This window comes from Nannospalax galili, unplaced genomic scaffold, assembly GCF_000622305.1.
Source record: "Nannospalax galili isolate Female #2095 unplaced genomic scaffold, S.galili_v1.0 scaffold113, whole genome shotgun sequence".
NCBI lineage: Eukaryota > Metazoa > Chordata > Mammalia > Rodentia > Spalacidae > Nannospalax > Nannospalax galili.
Window position 1 is genome coordinate 1,621,826 of NW_008335444.1, and position 20,262 is coordinate 1,642,087.

The 20,262-nt window shown below is 37.4% G+C and overlaps 1 long non-coding RNA gene across 2 annotated transcripts in view; it reads right to left on the bottom strand.

The window, feature by feature from the left end:
• Window positions 1–20,262, bottom strand: part of LOC103731801 — a 71,524-nt gene that overhangs the window by 36,406 nt on the left and 14,856 nt on the right. Inside the window, exons 2-3 of one of the 2 annotated variants that reach the window (XR_607174.2) lie at window positions 1,136–1,283; window positions 78–147 (exon numbers count right to left, since the gene is read on the bottom strand). This is a non-coding gene — a long non-coding RNA (uncharacterized LOC103731801). The remainder of the gene's footprint in view (window positions 1–77; window positions 148–1,135; window positions 1,284–20,262) is intronic. The other variant, XR_003849123.1, reaches the window with a different exon arrangement.

Here is a 20,262-nt window from a genome sequence, read left to right on the forward strand (position 1 = left end):
CAGTAAGTGATGAAAGCATTCAGCAAGGACTTGCCACCACAACACACAGCCCATCTGCAAAGCTGGGGTCTACTTACCCCCAGACTGGGTAGTCTGTCCTGGCTCTAGGCTCCAATATTCATATCTTCAACTGCCTGACTCCAGCAGCTGATTGCATTGCCACCACAAAAATAGAAATTATAGCTTTCAACCCTTCATTTTATCCCTCTTACCTATAATCCTCTAGTTCCAGTCTGTCTGACCACTTAACAAAGGATTTTTTTTTCAGTTTGGTTTTACTTAAATAAAAAAAGCAACAACAACTAGTGTAGCTTTGGGGAAACACACAAATATGCTTTATGCATATAATATGCATAAAGAGCTGTAGACAGCCTGGAAATTTTGAAGAGAAAAAAAAGGAAACCTACTGGGAACATAAAATGGCACCCAGAGCACACAATAATGATCCTCATAACTGAGATTGTCATGTGTCTTATTAAACGACCTCATTTACCTGAAGGATTTTCTTTAAAAAAAAAATGGAAAGATGCTTTAGATTTTACGCAAGCATGTTTTTCAAAACTTTACTGAGCTATTTTCATGTGTAAGTTGTTGAGTTAGGTCCTTCAAAGGGCTTCAAGGTTTACTTATATATTTAAAAAGGGTGAAGATGAAAACTATTATTTGAACACAGCATTGCATTCAGTGGCACCAAGATGCTTATTATAAGTGCCCTGATGAGACAGTGGGTGCGGCTCATGCATACCATTCTCCTCCACTGTCTACTTAGGTACTCTGGCATCTGGTTTGCCTAACTGATGGAGCATGCATTTGATGAAAGGACAGTAAACAACATAAATTATAAATCATATGAGACATCTGCTAATGAGAGGAAGAAAGGGGAGGAGAGGAGAGGAGGAGAAAAAGTGAGAGAGAGGGAGGGAGGGAAAGAGAGAGAGGGAGGGAGGGGGGAGGGGAGGGAGAGAGAGAGAGAGAGAGAGAGAGAGAGAGAGAGAGGGAGAGAGGGAAAGAGAGAGAGGGAGGGGGGGGGGAGGGGAGGGAGAGAGAGAGTGAGAGAGAGAGAGAGAGAGAGAGAGAGAGAGAACTGGTATGGAAAGAACAAAGCATTTCCACGGAGCTCAAAGGAGGGACATACCTTAATCACATCCTAATTTTAAAGGAGCCGTGCTCCTTACTCTCCTGGAGACATCCACCTTTCTTCTGTTGCTCCACAAATGCATTGAAGATGTAGATAAAACTGCCTTCATTTCCTTCATGGATCTCTTGATCCTTTACCAGGACCCCTGTAAAAACAAGGCAAGATCCTCTGTTGAACTCAGGCCACACTAAGCAAATTAACTGAAGTTTGTTTTTAGCCTTTATATGGAGATGATTTCCAGTTCAACAATCCAGAGGAATTGCACACCCCTAACATCTTACATTATACCTCTTTGAGGACTACTAATCTGGTACCAGGAGTCTCATTCTCCCATAAATACACCTTGTCTACTAGCAAAAGACCCTTGAAAAGATGAACTAATAATTTTGGCTACCTTTAACCTGCTAATTAACGATGAGGATTAGTTTCCTCTAGAATGTATTTCCCATACATAAAAGCATCTAAAATATTAAGTAATACCTCAGTTATTAATGAAATCTTGTTTTCATTCTGAAATACCTTAAATGTCTTTGTTTTTTATCATCGAATTTCTCTGATGAGACTAGTTGCCTGTTAGGATTATTTTATCTTTATGTCATTCTTCCAGTCTTTGATAATATGTACTCAGATAAGAAATATAGCAATTAAGTAATGTGATTTGTTCATCTTTTAATTGGGATAAAGGCAGACAAAAGATGCGAAATGTGTTTTCTTTCAATATTAAATTAGAGAGTCCTGGTAACTAGAAAACAAAGGGGCAAAATAACAAAAGCAAAGCAAAATATATTATTTTTTATTTCTGCTTGTTGATTTTCTAAGGTTGATCATTATATATTTTCTTCTTTGGAATATATTTCTCTTATCATTTCCAGAGCAGATTGGCTTTCTTGAATACTTCCTGTTTTATACGCTGTCTTCTTTCTGGGACAGTCTGTGCTCACTCAACCTGGGCTGAGGCTCCAGGGTCTAGTTAGGAAGCTGCTTAAGGAGTGAGGACGACCTTGTTGGCTGAAAATGCCAGGAGGGTCTGACCTCTCTACTGTCCTTCACTGCTCCCCAGGCCAGACTGAGGCTCCCAGGTCAGGAGAAGCTGTACAGTCTTTTTTTTCTAGTGGGAAGTGTCCTGTCTTGTCATCTGGCTCAGCCTGTGTCACTGATGGATTCAGAGCACTTAGTTGAGGAATGGTTAGGGAGGACAGTGAGTTAACAAACGTCACGTACACTTCAAGAAATTTTAAAGCAGAGTATTATATGGAAGGTTAAAGAAGTTGAGGCATTTTGAGAAGTAAATAGACTCTCTACCCAGCACTGTGCTGTGGTGACTACATAGTTTTGAACTGATTAATGTCCTGAATACATTAGGGAGTGAGCTGCTTAGCATATTGTACTTTGAAGTTTTTAAAATAGTAAACATTTCACACTTGTTCCTCTTAACAAACAAACCAGCATTTAGGAATGAATGATTTCCTCATAGACTGATACTCAATTTCCTACAACTGGTGACATTCTTTATATTATAGGTAGGAAAAGGGAGAGATGAAATCTAGGTAAGCATGTAGCACGACTGAGCTGGGAAAGAAGTGATGTTTGCAACTGAACTGGTGTTAATTTTTGATAAACATATTAATGTTTTGGGCCCCTTTAGATGGAGTATTTTAGTACCACAAATAGAATACTACTTTTTCTAGCTAATATTAGAAATATCTTTCAATTACTAATATTCTCCTCAAAATGGAAATGATAGTTACATTGTATTCTGAAATAAGAGTTTGTGCAAAATATTGTAGCAATCATAGGGTTTACATAATATTCTCACAATCCTCCAAGGCATCTCTTTACGGATTATGAAATATTTTGTTTCTTTCTCTCTCACTGGTGTTTCTATCGGCCCAAGAAATTGGAGAGTTAGAGATCTTAGAAAAGTACAAAAAAGTGTTCTAGAGGTTTTGTTTTTTAATTTGTTGTAAAACTTTTTCAATTAAAATATCCCCAGTGTGATTTCTTGGTCTGTTACCCCTGACAGCTAGTATTAATTATTTTTCAACCTGTTAATAGTACACTTTCTTTTCTTTTCTTTTTTCTTTTGGTCTTTTTGAGACAGGGTCTCTCTGTAGCCCCAGCTGTCCTGGAACTCACTGTATAGGCTTTCTAAAGCATATTAAGCCAAGTTTCCTCCACCTATTGAATGCATCTGCTGTGTAGAGTAGATGGATATGCAGGAAGAAAGGCACAATGTTTCTCGGTAGATGACCTTTGTCCAGTCCTGGCCTTTGTACCTACGCATTGCTTGGCATGGTGGGGAGGCCATGCAGACATTTCTTACTGTGGAAGTCAAGGTTCTGGGTGCACGAGCTGAAACTTGCATGCTTGGCAAGGCTCGGACGCCAACCTTTGCATCTCTAATAACGTGCTCTCTGCCTCTCCAGTAATGATACCCTGGGGGTGCTGGGAGGAGATTCTTTTCACAGGAAACATACTCATAATAATTTAATACTATCTTTCTGAACCCTTTGATTCAATAAGGTTTTAATTTTAAAAAAATGCCCTCTTATTTTGTAGACCCCCATGACGAGAGCCAAGGTTGATCCTTTATCCAACAGTAGTGTGTAATCAATATCTCTCTACTAAGCTCAAGATTATTTTTCCTTCTTAACCATGTGCTTAAACAAATAAAATATCTTGCCATTGGATGTCTTTTTTAAAGACTGAAAAGACTTTTAGGTTAAATAGCATTTGTTAGGCTTTGATGCAATCAAGTGCAATTTCAATCTTCTGAGAGATTCAGCCCTGCCTTCCAAGACTGCACATATGTGTCAGCTTTCAATTTTTCTCACCAGTGTTTTACACATGCAATCTATTTTCACTGGGAAAATGGAATCTTTGTGTCTTTGTCTGGAAGGGCGCTGTGTTCAGGCGTGTTCTGGCAGGGGCTTTGAGTGTCTAGGCACTGGGGGAGGGGTCTGGCAGTCATTTGTCAGCCGTCTTGCATCTGTAATTTCTCGCCACTCAGCAGTATTAGAGGGTCTTAGAAAGGGTGGAGGAAAGAGCTTGTCATTGATGAAAGCCAAACCTCGAATAACTGCCTCATGTTAATGACCAAAGAGAGAAGGGAGAGTATGAAAAACTTTTATTGTGCTTTAATGAAAAAGATATTTTTTTGAAATGCTTAATTTATTAAATTGCACAGGGTAACATTTTCAGACCTCAGTCTAGAAAGACCCTGTCCATATTGTGTTACCAATTTCACTGTTTTTACCTTGGCAAGGGCTCATGAAAGTATTTTAATTTTCTGCCAGTGGCTTCTGGTTATTTCTGCTCTTAGTCCCTTGTAAGAAAACTGACAGCACAATTACACATCTGCATTTTTAAATTTGGATTTTCTCCCTTTATTTTGCTTTGCTTCTAATATTTCCAGATGTTTTGGGTTCTTCATGATTTTAATGTATGCAAATATTTTCCCTCATACTTTAGAAAGGAAGAGGGAAAGCAAGGGAGGGGAAGAAAGAAAAGGGAGAAGAAGGTAAGAACAAGGGATGGGAGAGAAAGAGGGAGAGCGAGAGACACAGAGACAGAGAGAAACACAGGCTAGAGAAGTTGACCAGATGCTCCTGTATGAAAAGCTTTGTAATGTACCAAAGATCAGATCAGGTCAGTATGATGCCTCTTTATACACAGATTTGCATTAGACTGCATCTTGTCTTTTAGCCCTTCACTGTTCTACTTGATCTTTGCAACTCAGTTGTGTGATTAGCGTTCAGAATTCACACCGTGATCTTCAGATAAACCAGAATATAACTTTGTTATCTCAGGGACTGATAACCAGGACAGAAGCGCTTTGAAATTTTGAACCCATGTCAGCTCAATTAAACAAGGGCCCAATAAGGAGGTGAGAAATAGGTAGCAGGCCAGCACTAGACTGAGAACTATTTGAGACTGATTGCTGCTGGGTGTGGGAGAGCATGACTTACAAACGACCAACGGATGGGCTGACTAGATGCCAGTGGACGCACTTACACTGAAGGACATTTGGGTACAAACATCTGAATGAATAGGACTCAGCATGTATAACAGAGCGCATAGGGTTTGAGGGGGGATAGGAGGGGGCATGGAAGGGGGAGGGGATCTGGATATGAGTGGGAAATGTTGCATGAAATTTTGAAAAGCTCAATAAAGAAATTTAAAAAATTCTCTTTCTTTTATTTCAGTGAGAGATAAGTTGTACGCGATGAGAAGAAACAACGTATTTTAAGCGAGTTTCTGGCTTGGTACAAACATTAGAGGAATGGTCAGTGTCTGCCTTCAAATGTCTGGACAAGCGTTACAAAAGTCTCTTATATTTCAAGAAAACCAGTTTCCCATAATTAACAATGGGAAGATGGTAAACAGACTCTTGTTGACAATGAAATTGAAACAGTATCATATATAGAAACACAGGAAAAGAAACAACGATATTGTGTGTTTGCTCTTGGTTCAGTCCAGAAATACTTCAGCAGTGTGCATTAGCAGAACTCTCCAGAGTGAATTGTTATTCATTTTACATTCCTGCAACCACTTCTCCCCTGCTTAATATCTTCAAGTGATCTCAGGCTACTTTCATATGTGATATTTTGGCAGAAAAATCAATATTTTCTAGAATATAGTCTACTAAGTAAGTAATCATGAAGGAAGATGATATAATTTTATGAGATTTTAAAGGTCAGTTCTTCCTGAACATTTTTGAAAATGAGAATACTTAATAGGATATTTTGATGTATGTAAGGTGTTTGGGGAGAATGGGGAAGTATATTCATGAGTCTCACCTAAATGCTTCATTAATTAGACAGGTAACTGGGCTTGATCACTTCTGTTCAAAACTGTGGGCCCAGTTTTCTGGGAAGTGATGAGTTAAAGATGGAGACTGTTTGATCTCAGTCATGACATTGAAAGCAACAAACTGAGGTGATATGTGGTGTCCCTGTGTCTGCAGTTCAAATTCAGATTTTGCACTTTCAAAAGCAGAATGAACTGCTTAATTTATATTTAGTTTTTAGAATGAATCATTTCATTTGTAAGTGAAAATTTTAAAACCTACAGTGAAGAGTGATTGCCCTAAAATTGTTAACTAGAATACTCTGTTTAATCAAATGTTTGTTTCTGTTTTTGTAGGATAAAATAGCAATAGGAGAAAATAACAAATGGTGGTGAAAGTAAAGAATATGTTTCTGTTTTATGATGTACTGTATTATAAATGAAGGCTATGCTTTGACTATTCTGTGGAAGCTAAAATACATCTAAATTGTGACATGTCGCTGCAGCTGTGCACTGTTTTGGTTGCTTTCAATAAACCACGCCTTAACTCTAGAATGATGAAACTAGACGGTGTCCTGCAAAACAGGGCAGTGCTTTCTGGCCATGTGTAACCCAGTCCACATCACTGACACAGGAATTAAAAGCCTTTTTGTTCTCAGCCAAATCTTCAGTAGCTGGATATTTAAGGAAGCAAATTTGCAATCAAAGCCTACTGAGCTCAAATATATATGGGTGTGCCTGTGTGTGTATATGTGTGTGTGTGTGTGTGTGTGTGTGTGTATGTATGTGTCGATAAAAAGAAATAAATATGTTGGACTTTATTTCTACCACCTTAGATTTATTGGCAATCAATGAAATGAGTATTTAAAGGAATAGTTAAGTTGGAAGAAATATCAAAATGAAGTTTTACTAATTCTAAGTGACCATAAACCATTTGCAAGGCTATAATATTTTAAAGAGCTTATATGTAAGAAAAATGTGTAAATCAAGTGATTAAGTTTAAGGTGTATCTTATTAAGTAAAAGATGGACAATATATACTTTATTATTAGCAAAATTCCAATAGACTTGTATTTTCTTACATTACTATAGACATAAATAGAAAAGCCATATTCATGCTATTTTTAAGTTGGTATTTTGGAAAACATGAAATGCTTCACAGATTTTCTAGGTAAAGGTCATAAAAGTTTTTAAAGAATAAACTATATACTTTATTAATTATTGCTTTAACCTTAAATATTATATGAAAACAAATGAGAGCTGTTGTTTGGGTAGGTGTAAGAGTGATTGTCTAATATTGTAGACTCTCTAGGTTTGATTCCAGAAAGGAGGGAGGGAGGGAGGGAGAGAGAGAGAGACAGAGAGAGAGAGAGAGATTATAATAGGACTACTCATTCTATTATACATTTGTGTTATGATATTTAAAACTGTTCTTGAAAATAATTTGTCCTGAAGGGTGTATAGGTAATGCAAATTAGTGATTGGAGCAATAAACAAATTCACGCATACCTAGTTAGGTTTATTTCTCAGTGGCTGTTCATATTTTCCTTCCTCACATCAGCCCCATCAGAAAACACTGCAGTAATCCTTAGAAGAAGCTCATAAAGGGAATTTAGTACATTTTTTTAAACATAGAAACAATGAACTGTGTCAAAATTGTCCAAAATCGCTGAATTTTCTTGGTGTGTAGGAAAGTACTAAGAGTTTAGTCATGGCCCATGTCTGCAGTCCAAGCCCGTGGAAATCTGAAACAAGGGGGGGGGCGGTCATCATGGGTTGGAAGCCATCTTGGCATACACAGGAGTTCTATGTCAGCTTGAGCTACAAAGTGAGGTCCTGTTTCAGAACACAAAACAAGACAACAAAATAGAATTTTGTTTTATTTCTTTAAAATGAGACCTAGAAAAAAAATCATATTATAGAGACATGATCTGTGAATTATATGCCACTAGACTTAAAAAATACTTGGATGAAAAGGGTTCTCAGCTCAGCTCACTGGGAGAATGCTTGGTTAGCATGTGCAAGGCGGGTTTGGTACTCAGCACTGAGAAACAAAACTGATTGAAGAAGTGAAATACGTAAAGCAAAGTTTCAAGTTAGATCGGGGTAGATGTTCTCTTAGCAAAGTCCCAGGTGATTTGTATGTGATTCAAGAGTTTCACTCCTGAGTTTGCTCATTCTTCGAACATGTGTTAGATGGCTCCTCTGCCATGCTGTCTTCCAGCTTTCTTCAGTTTCCATTGGCTTTTTGGTAACCTGCTTCAGAAACATTAAGAATTTTCTTTCTGGTTCTTGTCTCTGTTGTTTATTTTGTCATGCATAAATTTTCCTTAACAGATTTCCTAAAGAAATACGATATATGAGCAAAGTGATTTTTGACTAATTGTTAAATCTGCCTTCGACTCATTTTAATACTCCTGTAGTGTGCTTGGTACTCAGTGAATTTGCAATGCAAGTTGGACTTCTAGAGATTGTCATTTACAAGCTGGGCAATCCTCCTTAGAGAATTCACGGAAGAGCAATGAACCCTTTGGAGTTTGGTGCATCGCTTTTACAGATAATTCAGCAGTTTGGATATTCCCTTCCTGTTCCTTCTCAACATTCCTTATCACCAAGCAAACATCTAAGACCATCCCATCGTTTCCCAAACAGGGATGGTCTTTCAAATTCTGGCGATCTGTTTGTCTTGCATCTCTGTATACTTTGGTTAGCACATCCCAGCATGTTTCCTGTCATTGTCTCATTGTCATCATTCTAAACACTGCAACCTGTAATACACACTGAACCCACAGGAAGAAAACATGTTATTTTGTTAATAATGAGCTAGCAGCAGAAATTATTAAGATTGAGGAGCAGTTTTTAAACTCTATTCAAACATAAATAAGTGATGGCTGTAATGGACCTGCATTGAAGTAATAATTAAAATTTTATTTGCAGCATAATTATAGGTCAGGAATGGACACACATATTGTCATTAAATATCAGAAACACTGATTTTTTTCCCCATAATGAACAACAGAATCTACTCAAGATATAAAATATGTTTCTGCCTTACAATCAGAGACACATAGTGAGCTCTTCCTGCTGCCATCCGACTCATACTCTTCTCCGTTCTTTCTCTGTTCCAACTGTTCACAAAGAGAAACCAAATCTACTTTGATATGGGAGAAAGTGTTTATACATTTTAATTTTAGAAAATAAAAATATAAGATTTGTCTTAGTGATTTAGCAAGTATGCATCATACCCCTTTCATGATATGTTCAAAAATGAATTAAATTATGCTTTATTTACCAAATATGTGTGGATACTTTAGAAGGCAATTTTTAATTATGTTTCACTTCTTCTAAATAAAAACCATGAATGGTATTATTTGAGAACAGCCCTGACTTTAATAGCCTGTGGGTTCCCTGTATAGATTATTTAGAAAATCTAAGTGCATGATTCACCTTAAATTTTCTTGTTTCCTGATAAATGGTGTATTGAAAATGTACACACGTGACGCTGTTTCTCTACCAAAGAAAAAGAACATACATACAGCTTTTTGGAACTGGAACTCCATTGTAACTGGGATGCAGGAGCTCTGAAGTTTGCAGTTCCCCTTTCCAATGTACTAAAACAGTGTGCCAGATCCTACCTAAAACCAGTACATAAGCCAACACTGCTTGCTCTGGTGTTCCTTCCTCCCCTACCTAAGTACCAATTACTCATAAACAGGCTGTGTGCCCAATTTATCTGGCAAATCCAGTTTCTTCATTGGCTACCAATTTCACAAGGTAGAAATAGAATCTGCAGTCATTTATATCTAGGAAGAAAGATTTATTGAATGGGAAAATCACTAATCTTTTCTTTTTAGTATATTATGAACTTCTAGAAATTTTTTTTTTTTTGGCAGAAAACAGTGATCAAGGAAAAGTTACTGGATAAGCTTCATGCTATAATTTCATAATAATAAGTTACTGCTTAAACAATGTTTTTTAAAGCAAAAATACTCAACATATTTATTTTTCCTTTTGTACAAATCATAGCTTATTATTCATCATGAAACAAAATCTTTGAAAACTTAATTTTCATTAACATTGCAGATTATGGAAGTGATTAACAATGTATTGTTTTTACAGAGAACTTTATTTTCATATTATGTTACTAGATTTGCATCTAAAATTTAAGAAGAAATATTTGGCTAAAATCTTGACATTCTATGAGAAAGTATCTCTTATGCTAATTATAAGTTTAGTAAACTGAAATATTTAAAATATTTAGAGTTTTCAGAAGCAGAATATGTTTTAATGGGGTTCAAAGATTCTGGCCCTGGAGCTTACCAAGCTCAGCAGGTTACCCATGTAATTGTCTGCTTTCTTTCAGTACTTGCTGCAAGCAGGACAGAAGAGTGTAAAGCGAAGACATGAAAATTCACTACGTTTTCTACTCTTCCATAATCTTTTAAAATAATATATTTTGTAACCTGGTGTTTAAGAATGCCTGACTTGTAAAGAATATTATCTTCCCCCCCTAAAAATAAAGAATTGAGTATCAGCAATTCTAACCTAAATTATTATACATGATTTTATAAGAAACTTACACACATTATTCACATCCACCACAGTATCCTTAAGGCAAGAAAAATTGTCTATTCCTTTCCATTCAATATGAGAATGTTAAAGGGAAGATATGTTTCCACTAAAAGAAGATGAAGAAACCATTAACTAAGGAGATTGTTCACAGAAAACATGCAGTACCATCTGATTGGCTTTGACAGTGTATTATTTTTAAAAATAAAACATAGTACTTTATGTGTATGAGTGTTTTGTATGTAAGTGCATCCACGCCTTTCAATGCCTGCAGAGGCCCAAAGAGGGCACCGGATCCCCTGGAACTGGAGTTTTTGTTGTTAGCAGCCAGGTAGGAGCTAGGAACCAAACCCGGGTTCTCTGTAAGAGCAGCCAGAGCTCTTAACTGCTGAGCCATCTTTCCAACCCCAACAGTGCATTCTTTCCATATTCTAGTAAACATGAATAACCCTGGATAGAAGAAAATAAATACTCCCTACCTCCCTTCTTCTATAAACAAAAATTCAAACAGTTCTAAGAACTGAAATAAAAATGGAATCTCTATGAGGAAAATATCTTAAAAGGAATGACAGGACTCATCACTGATGGAGCAGATAAGGGGTCAAAAATACTCTTTGGTCCCTCAAAACATGCTTATTTCTTTTATTCTAAGAATGAGCCATTGGTAGACATCATTGCATAATAAATTATCTATCTTTCCATGGCTAATGACAGACTTTTTGTCTGGTTAGACTGAATATCACTGATTACTTAGAAAGCAGGGGTTGTGTCCAATTCTCTGTCATTCTTCTTATTTCTTAGACAGACGACCAAGCATGTGAAGGCTGCCAACAGAGCACAGAGCTTTGACTTTCCAGAGAAAGAGATGATGAAAATTAATGAAGTGAACACTTGACTCAAGAAGTTTGGAGTCTATTTGAGTCAGGTGTGAGCCTAGTGCAAATGTGTACAAAGAGTATTGTACAGGAAAAATGACTCATATGTATGTAAGGGGAAGACATTAGTGCCATGGTCCACATTCTTGATTAAGACTTGGGCAACTACCTGATATTCTGGCTAGCTAAATATAAGCATATGTAAGAATTCATGACTCAGTGGTTAAGAGCACTGGCTGCTCTTGCAGAGGACCTGGGTTTGATTCCCAGCATCCACATGGTGGCTAACAACCATCCACAACTACCTCTTCTGACCTCCATGGGCATTGCACCACATGGATGTGTTTACACACATGCAGGCAACACACTCATAACACAAAACAAAAATTAAAATTAAAATTTTTATTTATTATTTTTATTTTATGTGTATGCGTGTATTGCCTGAACGTAGGTAAGTGCACCCATGTCGTGCAATGTCTGTGGAGGACAGGAGAGGCTGTGGGATAGATCCCCTGGAACTGGAGTTACAGTCAGTTGTTAGCTAACATGTGGGTGCTGGAATTCAAACCCAGGTCTTCCGCCAGAACAGTCAGTGTTCTTAACTGCTGAGCCATTATTCCCAGCATCCACATGGTGGCTAACAACCATCCAGTTCCAGGGGACCTGATGCCCTCTTCTGACCTCTGTGGGCATTGCATGACACAGGCGCATTTACACACATGCAGCAATACACTCGTACACATAAAATAAAAACAAAGTAATAAATAAAATATTTTATAAAAAAGAATTCTTAAATTTTTGTTCAAGAATAATAAGAAAAGAATAGGTTGGAACATTAGTTCTAATAATGTGCATTCTTAAGCACAGTATAGTCATTATAATGAAATCTGTTAGCAAATTTATTAATGTGTTCAAGAAATGCACATTTTGATTGAGAAGCATTTCTGTAAAAAACACTTCTTCAGTTAGCATTTCAGAATAAGCAAATATGCGAATAATGAGAACTAGCAATAACCTTACATTTTAGCACTTAGAAATAACTTGTTAAATTATATCTTCAGGCATGTTTTTATGAATATGTAAATTTAAAACACACATATTTAAAACTGAAGTAACACAGAAAATACCACTAACAGCATATAAGCATGGTACCATACAGAATGCTTGCTGCAAATGTTCAAAATGAATTATGACATGTTGGCTTGCAGCCTGTAAAGTCCAAAACATTGCTGAAAATCACTAGGTCCATTTTTTTTTTTAAAGCAAAGTTAAAAATTCTTTATGAAGTCAATTACTTAGTCACAAGTCAAAATTTTTTTCTAATTCTACTAAAAGTACTTTACACATGTTAAATCAAATATTTTTGATTTGTAGAATAAAAAAATGGGAAATGTGAAATGTGATGGAAAGAAGAGCGGCCTTGGAGTTTGGGGAAATGGCTTGACTTGTGACACACAGCATGCCACCTAGGCCTCAGAGAGCTCGGGTTAACGGAACAAAGAGCTCTCAGGAGAATAAGTTTGAGATAATTATCCTAGAATATGATACAATAGGATCCTCTAAAAACAGACTTCTTTAATCTATATCCAGTTGAGTCTTACTGAATACAAGTCTCAAGGGAAAATAGGGTCTGGCTGACAGTTGAACTGCAGCCAGCTACTTCTCCCCATCTGCACTGCTTGTCCCTACAGGGAAGCACCTGCCTGCCTGGCCAGGCTATCCTCAGTGGGCTCCATATTCCACCTTTACTCAGCTCTCTCAACCTGCTCTCCAAACAGCAGTCACTGTGTCTCTTCGAGCTAAAGGCAAATCATACACACCCACTGCTCAAACTCTTTATTAGCTCTACAATAAAATTTCAAATCTTAACCACTGCTGTAAGCACCCTGCATGATCTGCCTGCCACACTCCTGAGTTGTATCCCCCACCATCCTCTTCTTATTCACCCTGTCTTGACTATGATGACTCCTTATTCTTCCCCAAAATGGCATGTATGCCCCAGGGCATTGCAATTTCTATATCCCTGGTCTGGAAAGCTCTTTGGGTGTTCATCTTTCTTCCACTGGTCTTTCATCCAAGACTCAGACCAAACACCCCTCACATAGATCTGTCCTGATAGTCTTGTATAACAATTTACACCTCACTTTCATCATCTGTGGATTTCCTTTCTTAGTATTTATGCTATATATGATTAGGTACATATGTCACTGTGAGCTGGAGCCTTGTTTCCCTTGTATTTACCATTGTTCGAGTAACAAGCAATATGCCAGGAGTTACACAGGTGCTCCGTAATATTTATTGAATGAAAAAGAATGACTAACAGGCAGTCTTAGACTTATATAAACCCAAGGTCTCTGATCATTCTACTTACTTCTCGCATTCCATAGTCCTCTCTTCTCCTAGTTATAGAATGGTATTTCTATTTTAAATAGAAGTTTTGTTTCCCATGGTTGATTTGGTAAACTCATTATTTGTACTTTTAAAAAAGTTTTGACTCATGGTTATTCTCAGTAAAATCACCAAATTCATTGCAATATTTTGAACTTTGTGCAGTAGGCACAAATGGATTATTAAAGACAACATGCTAGAAAAATATATCTCTACCTCAGTTTTTTAAATAAATATTTTTGCTAATTCTTTGAGAATTTCATACAATGTATTTTGATTCTATTCACCTTGGACTCACACTGACTCTCCAAGATCCAGCCCACTTCCCTAGTCCCTCAACTTTGGGTCTTCTTTTCATTTTCTTTAATTCAATAACCCACTAGCTCCATATTATGCTGTCCTTATATTTCTGGATGTGGGCCCCTCCCTGATGGCTAGCTTTTATAGCACTGGTGGGTTCTATGTGGGTTTCTAGGGGGAAAATGTTCAACAGCCTTAGCCAGCTGTGAACCCTGTGAACTGCAATGACTGGCATGACAAGATATGTGTGTAACAGTGGCAGGAATGCTATTCGAGAAGCCAACCACAGTCTGGTTGGCTTTAAGGCCCATTCTACAGGAAGAGACTCATGCCTGGCATTGCAGATCTGGCTAAGATCTCATAATTGGGAAACTCACAGGTTCCAAGATGAACCCACTATTACCACAGAGTTCGAAAGGGTTTGTAAGCTTCCATCCCTAACTGAGGAGCTATGGAGAGTTGATTGCTTTTCGGGGAGGGAGGGTTGGTTATCTTTCAGGGTGTGGCTCCTGGTGGGTTGATCATACTCCAGTGGACAGTCCCAAACCCAGAAGCATATTTGCACCTTTTAATGATTAGCTTAGTGTGTGTTCCCCTTAGAATCTTTAAAAGTTGCTGTTGTCTTCAGTACCGATCATTTGTTGACCATAGAATTGTGAAACCATGGGAATTGAGGAAGATGCAATTTGCATAATAAAAATCAAGCAACTCCTACCTGATTTTCCTTCCTTATTGAGGCTTTTGTATTCAGAATGTTAAAATACATAAGGCAGTTTGACTACTACCATTCAGGCAGAAAGAATTTGATACTCTCAAAATTTCTAGAGATACATCAGTTGTAGGATGGTGTCTTGGATTTCTAGGGGGATTTTTTTCTAAGCCCTTACCCATTAATTCATATTTTAACAAATATTCACTTGGCATTTACTATATCAAAAGCACTCTGTTGAATGAATGAGACCCTGCATTTACAGAAAAGTCTTGTAAGGATAAAGAGTTATTAACACAAGCAAAAACTGGTTAAGTACCTAGAACAGGATAGAGCTATCAGGTTACTGGATTTCAAAGAAGAAATTCTGTTGTCTAGGAAAGTTAGGGGAGACACATTGGGGAAGATTGCATTTCAGTTGGACTGCATTTGAACATTCAAAAATCAGTAAGGAAAATTTATTTCAATAGGAGGAAATAGCATAAGCAAACATGGGAGGTATATGGAAAACAGAACAATAGGTTCACATAATAATAGGAAACCCTGAGCTATGAATGTTTATACACTTAAGTTATCTATAGAAGAGGGTTCTAACTCAAAAAGTGAAATGCATTTGGATACACATTGAAGAAAACATGCTTGAAAATGAAAGATTTCTATTGTTTTCTTTATAAAAAAACCTAAAAGAAATTCTGAATGGCCAAGGTAGATTAGGAAAGTTACTAAGCAACACAGACCATGGCAAGGAGTAGCCTCAGGTCTATCTTTGAGCTCTCACAGATAAAAATTACATAACATAAAACATGGAGGTATATGGAAAACATGGGAGGAATATGGAAAACAGAACAATCTGGATACACACTACACATGCTGCTTGTTTTTAAATGTGTTGAAGTTATCAGGAATTGACTTACACAGTAAGATGTGTACCTGTGTATGCACACTGAAATACTGCATGTTTTGAATGCCCAGCGCATACAAATCTAGAGAACTTGCTAAGAAACCTTGGATAAAACTGATCGTCTATTTTGGAAATGTTAGTAAGTATCAGCATTTTATCTCCCACATGCAACTGGTGATTCTACCATATGTTTCTTGATTTGTTCAAATATACAGCAAAAGAAAGGAATATGTTTTCAGTTAGCGCATCAGTGCATGCATACTGTATATCTGCTAGCATGTCGGTGTGTGCATGCCACACGTATGAAAGAATCTTCCCCTTTTCATTAGTTCTTTTTAAAATGAAAAATGCTAATGTTCCCATGCAAAGTGGATTTCCAGCAAGGCAGAACAGCTAGGTGCTCGAGCTGTTGCGAGTTCTAAGCAGCATTAGCCTCTCATGGTGCAGGTTCACAGGAAGTCAAGGATTAACAAGTGAGTGGCCTTCCTGTTAAGACCACATGTGCCCTGTGTACTCTCAAATATTAAAATTATAATTAGTCTGAAACTACATTGACTAATTTGTCAGTAAGGAAAAGGCTAAGGAGGGAAAATGGCTACTTGTTTTTATCTGATTTTTAGAGAATGAGCAAAGGTAAATTTCCCACCTGAACTCTGTGATCTCATTGGGGGAAAAGGTAAATATGTCATCTGATTGAATGCCTGACTTATTTTTCTAAAAGACAAACTTCATCCTTTCATATTTTTTGTTTGTAATCCCCAAAAGGCTGTCAACTGTCTAATACAAGTGTTCAAAGAAGACAGTTGTGTAAACGAGTCCTGTATCATACCAGAGTTGATGGGATTTCCAGAAGAAAACAATCCACATATTTGCCACGTGTCACTTTGAGGATGGGATGTTGTGTAAGTGCCTCTGTGAACACACGTGTCATGAGAAGTTGGTCAACAGACTGTCATTATACTCAAACTGCAGCTATTCCAGCTGCTCTCCAGCCTATCACTGGCCTACTCCATACAGTCAAGTCCCGCCAGCACCTACAATCCTGTGAGTCAATTCCTTAAACTCTACTCCCACCCCCTCAAGTGTGTATCCTATTTATTCTGTTTCCCTAAATATCCGGATGCAAGAAGGTCTCATGTCTTGAAAATGGCTGTCTAAATGCTGATCAGCTTCTTCAGATGTGTAAATCCTTGGTAAATTCGCCCTAGGCTTCTTCTTAAAATAATTTAGAGCTAGATAATAGGAGTCTGTGAGATGTGTTGCTTTATTCTTGCACTATTGTCGAGTATTCAGGACTTTTTCCTAGTGGCATAATGCCATCTGTAAAACGTTACCTTGTTGAAACTCATTTCAGCTGTGTGCTACAGCCATTCTGCTAATACTAAAAGGAAGAGCCAAGGACAGAAAATAATGGAGAAAAGGCAGGAAAGAATGGCATGCTCAAATCAAGATTTTTCTATGCTCTGCAAATTAATTATTGTTATATGGTAAATGGCATAGATAGAGATGTTCTATTCTTGAGACTGGGGTATGGAAATTCATCATTGTTAGAAGACTTTTAGAGAACATCACTCTCAAGAAGCATACTTTTCATATGACAAGATATTTTTTTCTAGGTATTTGTTGTTTTGTATTTTAAGCATTTATGTTAGGCAATTTTAGCAGGACTTCCCCTGTAGACTTTTTGAATGGAAATGTTTATTTATAAGGCTGTGCTAAATTTGATGGTGAAACTAGAGAGCTAGCTCATATGGGGTGAACAAGAGTTTGAGGGGCAATTCGCTACGGTCGGTTTGTTGGAATGATCAGTTTGCTTTGTAATAAACAGCCCCATTTCTTGGGAAATAAAGAGTCTTGGCCTCTAGTGTAAATTCCCAGGGGCTCTTTACTTATTGTCAAATTTCTTGCAAGTACATTAACTCCTCCAGGTAGAAAAGTCACTCCTTATCACCATTTATGTGTGTGTGTGTGTGTGTGTGTGTGTGTGTGTGTGTGTGTACAGTTAATTGTATTTACAATTTCAATAAATAATTGAAGGTTATTTTTTTCCATTTTGAAACTGTCTTTTTCTCTTCATGTGTGCCTTTTATTTTTATAGCTGTATTTATGAAGAAATTTTTCTCACGCCTGGCTTTTCAAATGAACCCAGGATTCTCAGCTCTCTCATTCATTCCTCTCTACACGCAACTTCAACTGTGGTAAAATTTGCCAGGAAAACTAGGCATGTGGAACCTTCATCTTTCCATGCCTCCTTTCTCTCTTTTTTCCTCTCCATCACCAATCTCTGTGTGTCTCTCCATCTCTCATTCTCTCTCCTCCTCCCAAGGAACTGACCTGTCTGTGCCGTGTATGTTCTTTCTCCATAATCTGATTTTTCATCCGACTTGCTTGAAAGTGAGAGGCATTTGTAGCAAAACAACCAGCTGTAGAAGGGCTAAAGGGGGTAGTTTATCTCTGTTCATTTTGCTTTTAATTCTATCTCAGAGCTTGAGTGGGGAAGGAAGGTGTGATTTGTTGACTGACTCAAGAACCCCAAGGATTTGAACAATACATAGCTTGAAACAAACATTTGCTTCTGCATAGGAACACATATTGCCAACACATACTAATGTGTATTTCATGCACTTATTGTGACATCCCATTTTAAAAACTGAGTCATTAATAAATGGATAATAGTGTCTAATTTGAAACATTCATATTTTACTCTTTAAGCAACATGGAATAGTTTCTTTAAATTTTGTGTTAACCCTTTATTCCTATACAGTAAATGATAGCATCTATGAAAATTATGGTAATATGTTAAATAAATACATATGAAAACTTTTGATGATAGACACCTGTTTAATAAATTCCCTTGTTCCATTATGAAATTTAAGCTTGACTACATAAATAACTTGAACAACTTTTTCTCATATTTCACCAATTTTTTTAAATTTACAGATTGGCATATTCTACAATTATAGAATCCATTTACAGAATCCATTAAGTATTACTTTAAAGCATACAAAAAGAATCAAGGTAAAGTGGATGATGATTGTCTTGGCCTGCATGATGATTTCTTCCTTCTTTCCTTTAATGCTCCCATTAATTCAGAAGTAGAATTTCTCTCCAATAAATAAAACAATGAAAATTAAGAGCAGAATAAAAACCCACCTTTCTGGATTCCTTTGTACATGTGCACTGCCTTGGGATCAAGTTCCAGCATTAAAAAAATTTTACTTTTTCATTTAACCTGTCAGTAATTGAAACCCACATAAAAGCTATGGAGTTTTTCACAAACTCTTGAAAACTGGTTGCATTTAAGACAAAGAAAGACAGCAATTCACTAAAGAGCATAATCTGAGGAGACAAATGGTACAACAGTTCAGAAATGACTAATAAACAGTGATACTGACACCAAAAGACTCATTAGGGCAATCAACTAAATTATCAGGAGAGGAGGATGCACTCCAGGGGGAGAATCCTTCTAACTAGTACTACTGCTACTGGGAAACCTACTGAAGTATCCTTTCAACAGACACAAGAGAAACGTGCAGAGTTGCAGGGAATGCCTTTCACGGCGTGTGAAATCTCTGTAAGGCTAGCATCTTGCACCTGAGTCTCTCCATTACTTATCTGGCTTTTGTTTCTGAATGACTTAACAGCTTTGTCTGGATTCCCAAGGCCTCCATTTTGTTCGTTTGCTGTCTCCCTGAACTTTTATTTTCTTTATTAAGTAATTTTGCCTATTTTATTTTATTTTATTTTATTTATTATTTTTATATTTTATGTGTATGTGTGTGTTGCCTGCACGTAGGTAAGTGCACTCGTGTCATGCAATGCCCGCGGAGGCCAGAAGAGACTGTTGAATCCCCTGGGACTAGAGTTATAAACAGTTGTTAGCTGCCTTGTGGGTGCTGGGATTTGAACCCGGGTCTTCTGCAGCAACACCAGTGTTCTTAACTGCTGAGCCATCTCTCCAGCCCTAATCTGACTATTTTAACTTGGAAATTGTCATATCTTAAAATTTGTCTAGCAGCTCATTGCTACTTCTTCCAAGACCTCCCACCCCCAAACTCATAGTCCCTTGTGATCTCTAGGGAGCATGAAAAGTGTATTCATCTGACCCAAATATCCTTAAGGTCAATTAAGTATGAGTAAACATCAAAATAAGCCACTTCTCATGGACACAGCATATAAAAGTGAAGAAGAGAGGTGATAATGATGCAGACGGAATATGGGCGTTCAGAGGCAAAGCAAGGCTCCAACAAACAGCAGGTTTCAAGGTAACCAGAAGCAAGAGCTCATTTGCCCATTGGATATGGTCATATGACCTGTTCCTCCCAAATCAGCAGCTTCATGAGCTGCTGTTGCCATGAGAGTCCAGACGTCTCCTAAACTACAATTTGATGAGGGTGTTTTGTCTCCATCTGTCTAGGCCATGAGTACTATGGCATCCTTTCTCTTCTATTTTTACAACATAACTCTGAGACTATCACAATGTTGGTTTCAGGGCTGCTGAACAAGTAAAGCGATGTAGAACATTTAAGCTCCAAGGGGAGACCAGGCTTTTTCTTGGCAGTTCTTAAGGCATGTTCTAAAAGCACCCAGAACAT